The sequence below is a fragment of the Mustela erminea genome, chromosome 8 (assembly GCF_009829155.1).
Source record: "Mustela erminea isolate mMusErm1 chromosome 8, mMusErm1.Pri, whole genome shotgun sequence".
NCBI lineage: Eukaryota > Metazoa > Chordata > Mammalia > Carnivora > Mustelidae > Mustela > Mustela erminea.
In genome coordinates this window covers 32,513,415-32,517,740 of record NC_045621.1, presented here as the reverse complement: position 1 = coordinate 32,517,740, position 4,326 = coordinate 32,513,415, and the positions used below count along the sequence as shown (strand labels likewise).

The window sequence follows — 4,326 nt, the reverse complement described above, 5'->3', positions numbered from 1 at the left end:
TCTTCTTTCCCCATTTTAATTGATAAGGTATTATTATACAATATTACAAAGAGGCTAGGTTTGATATGTACCTTAGCTTTGACTTTGGAAAACATAGATCAAAACATCTAAGACAGGTAGCCTTTCAAAGTAATTGTCTATGGTAAGTGCTCCTCCCCCACCCCATACCAGTTTTCCCTTTTAGTCCCAAATTTAGAGCCTTGAATACATATTCAGTCATTCAGTTATACCATATACATAAACAAAAAACCAGAATGAAGATTCTAAATTCATAATTACTCAATAATCAATCATTTTATAGCCAAGCTTCTCAGCGAATTTATTTAATTTACCCCAAAGATGCAGCTATGAAAATGTTAATTTTTAAGGATATCATCAAAAGAAAAAAAACAAAAATTTAAAGCACCAACATTTTTCTGAAAACAAAATGTCATTGAGAAGTATATATTGCTTCACAGGATGATTGTTGTTCATAATATGCACTCAATAAATGGTCTCGATTGTTTTAAAAATTCAAACAGCAAAACCATTCTGGACTACCTTGATGTTTCTTTTTCTCAAAATAACATGTTTAAGTTACAATTTGATTTTGTCTGTATCAGTCAAACAAAAAAATGTGTCTCTGATATTGTTATAATGTGAAGACCTCAGGAAGATGCTATAAAGCTGAGACAGATGCATATGGTATCATATTTTGTCGGAAATATAGAAAGAAAAGAAAGTTATTATCTTTTTAATGTTTTATTTATTTTTTTGAGAGAGAAACAGTGTGATCAGTGAGAGAGCACAAGCAGGGGGAGGGGCAGAAGGAGAAGCAGATTCCCCATTGAGCAGGGAGCCCAACCTGGGGCTCCATCCCAGGACCCTGGAATCATGACCTAAACTGAAGATAGATGCTTCACTGACAAGCCACCCAGGTGCCCCTAAAGTTATTTTGATCTGAATCAAAATGTGGTCTTCCCTTTATTTTTCCCCTTGTCTGAGTAAGGAAAATTGAGAGGTATATGATTTAAAATTTTAGATACTACAACATATATGTCAGAAAGGTGAACAGTCCAGGCTTGAAGCTGAATTCAATGGTTCCAAGAGCTGGCTGTGTATCAAAATAACCTGGGGAGCTTATTAAAATTAGAGAATCCAGACACCAACCCCCTGGAGATTCTAATTCAGTAAGTCAGGGCATGGCCAAGGTACCTATGCATTTGACAAGTGCTCCCCAATGATCCTTGAACAAGGGGTTCATTGGACAATATTTAAAAACCATTCCTCTCCATGACTACCTGTCCTTGACAATTTCACTTCAAAAAAACAACAACTGTATTGTTATTGCCACATTGTCAGAGAGCCCTTTCTTGACCATCCTGACCGAGGGGCCCTCCATTGCCCTTCTCTTCTGTATCAGTCAAGACAGGTTTGACTCTGCTGCAGTAACAAACAACTCCAAACCAATACTGGCTTTAAACCAAAGTTGGTTTGTTTATTTATTTTTACTCACAAAAACGTTCTATCTAGATAAGGTCCTGGCAATTTTTCAGGAAACCACCATCTATGCGGTGACTCAGCATCCCAGGCTCCTTCTTTCTATCTCAGGATACCTCCTGATGTGCTTTCCTGATGGTCACGTCAGAGGGAGTAAGAGATGGAGAGTCACATCCTAGCAGTCCAAAGCTTCAACCTGGTAGTCACATAACTATTCTACCCACATCTTACCAGCCAGAATTCATCAAATGACGATGCATGACTTCAGTGGGGTAGAAAAGTATAACCAATGTATACTCAGAAGTACAGGAGAACCACGTACTGATTAGTAATGTTCACCATATGCTTAATTTTTGCCTATCATGATCACATGTTCTAATGATATCCTATATCTCTTATCTATTTGCCTGTATCTATTGTCTGTTTCCATTAGATTGAAAAAAATTTGAGGTCAGAATCTTTATATTATTTACCACGGGTGATGTTAGTAAGCACTCGAACTATGTATGAACAAATGAAGACAGAAATCTCTCTAGTAGGATTTGGGGGGGTGTCATTTCAATTAGGTTAGTAGGGGAAAAAAAACCAGACATAGTCACTATTTATTCCATTATCCTGGGAGAATTAGATGATTAAATATTTATTGAGTATCTGTACCTTCTAAGCCTTGCAAAACTGATTGTACCAATATAATCACACCTCAGGTTTACAATATCTGCTGGTAAAGAAGATAATAAAATACAAGACTTTTGGCATCTAATGATAAACTGGCAGTGATTATCTGTTTTCTGAAAGCTTATTATTATTTTTTTTATCAGGACTATTCATAGTAGAACTCTTCTCGATTGCAATCTCTCCAGGAGAACTTAAAATATGATTCAATTTACACACAAGCTCTTAGGAATATATCTATAGAGTCAACCATTATTGCTGTAATGCCTGAGTTCTATAGAAATTCTTAACGGGAGTAAGGAAATCCAGTCGTAGAATTTTATAATCCATTTTGATTCTTTGATCCATTTAATCTCATTTCCAAACTCCCTCTAGTGTCCAAAAAGAATAAAGTCCATTGACGTTGGTAGTGAATGCTACAACCGTCAATTAGAAAGTAGCAAATGCAACATTTTGAATATGATTTTGAAAAGGATAGGAGGAATCTTTTCGTTGTAAACTATGTGTTAAAAATATTTTAAGTGTTTTTTTTTTCTTTTCTCAGCTTTACTGAGGTGTAACTGACAAAATTGTAAGATATTTTAAGTGTGTAACATGAGGATTTGATACTTGTGTACATGGTGAAAGCATTTCCCCCATCAAGTTAACTCATTCATTGCTTCACATATTACCTTTTTGTAAAAAAAAATTAGAACATTTAAGTTCTACTCTAATTTGTTTTCAACATAAAGAAGTATCTGAAAGAAAATATATACAATGGCTCACTAGCTCCCTAATTGTATACAATTTATGAACGTTATGAGAAATTCATAGATAATAGGAAGACACAAAATAAAGACAGGAAGCCTCCTTTCTCTCTGCCTGTCGTCTTGTTCCTCTAAAGGAATTTCTATTAAAGTCTGCCATCAGCTTCAGAAAAAGTGGACAAACAAAATCTTAGGCATTTTCCAGGTGTATATATTTACATGAAATGTTTATTTTAAGAATTTATATGAGAAGAATCAAACTATATAAAGTCTTTTTGCATTTTGCTCTTTCCAGTTGCTCTTATGAATATTTCCAAAATCACCTTTCTCTTTTTCCCCGCCCCCCGGCTGTGTGCCGCTCACTGTTACTGACCATGTCTTCTCACAAGACTTTCAGGATCAAGTGATTCCTGGCCAAGAAACAAAAGCAGAATCGTCCCATTCCCCAGTGGATTCAGATGAAAACTGGTAATAAAATCAGGTACAACTCCAAGAGGAGGCACTGGAGGAGAACCAGGTTGGGTCTCTAAGGCGTCCCACATCATGTGAGGACACCTAATTGGCACCACGTATTTAATTAAGCTCCTTGAAGATCATGTGTTCTATTCTGTCACCCTGTAAACACCTTTCTACCTGGCCAATAGATACCTTTTATCAGGGAGATGATTTTTCTGTTACTATAGCTCTGCAAAAGTGGTTTGGTTTGGTAATAAACGTGAGGCCTTTCAGCTGTTAAAAAAAATAAAAAAGAATAGTTCCAAAATTGCACCTAATTTTTTGATCGTTACATAATATTCCTAATTCTTAATTCTAATTTTTGGTAATTATATAGTATTCCTCCATTTAGTTAGAATTTTACTTATTTTTTTAACTTTTTAAAAAAATTTAATTCCAGTGTAGTTAACATACAGAGTTACGTCAATTTCGGGTATACGTATAGAGATTCAACACTTCCATATATTAGTCAGTGCTCATCAAATGTACTTTTAAATCTCTTCACCTATTTCAACCATACCCCCACCCACCTCCCCTCTGGTACCCATCTGTTTGCTCTCTACTGTTAAGAGCCTGGTTTTTGGTTTGTCTCTCTTGTTTTTTTTTTCCTTTGTTCATTTGTTTGTTTCTTAAATTCCACGTATGAGTGAAATCATATGGTATTTGTCTTTCTCTGACAGGCTTATTTCACTTAGCATTATACCCTGTAGATCTATCCATGTTGTTGCAAATGGCAAGATTTTATTCTTTTTTTATGGATGAGTAATATTCCGTTGTATTATATATATACCACGTCTTCCTTATTCAATCATCTATCCATGGACCCTTGGGCTGTTTCCATAATTTGGTTACTGTAAAAAATGTTGCAATAAACCCAGGGATGCATGTTTCCCTTTGAATTAGTGTTTTCGCATTCTTTGGGTAAATATCCAGC

General features: G+C 35.4%; 1 pseudogene; it reads left to right on the top strand.

Moving 5' to 3' along the window:
- The first annotated feature begins 3,271 nt into the window (after nt 1-3,271).
- LOC116597271 lies at nt 3,272-3,452 on the top strand (annotated as a pseudogene).
- The last annotated feature ends 874 nt before the right edge of the window (nt 3,453-4,326 follow it).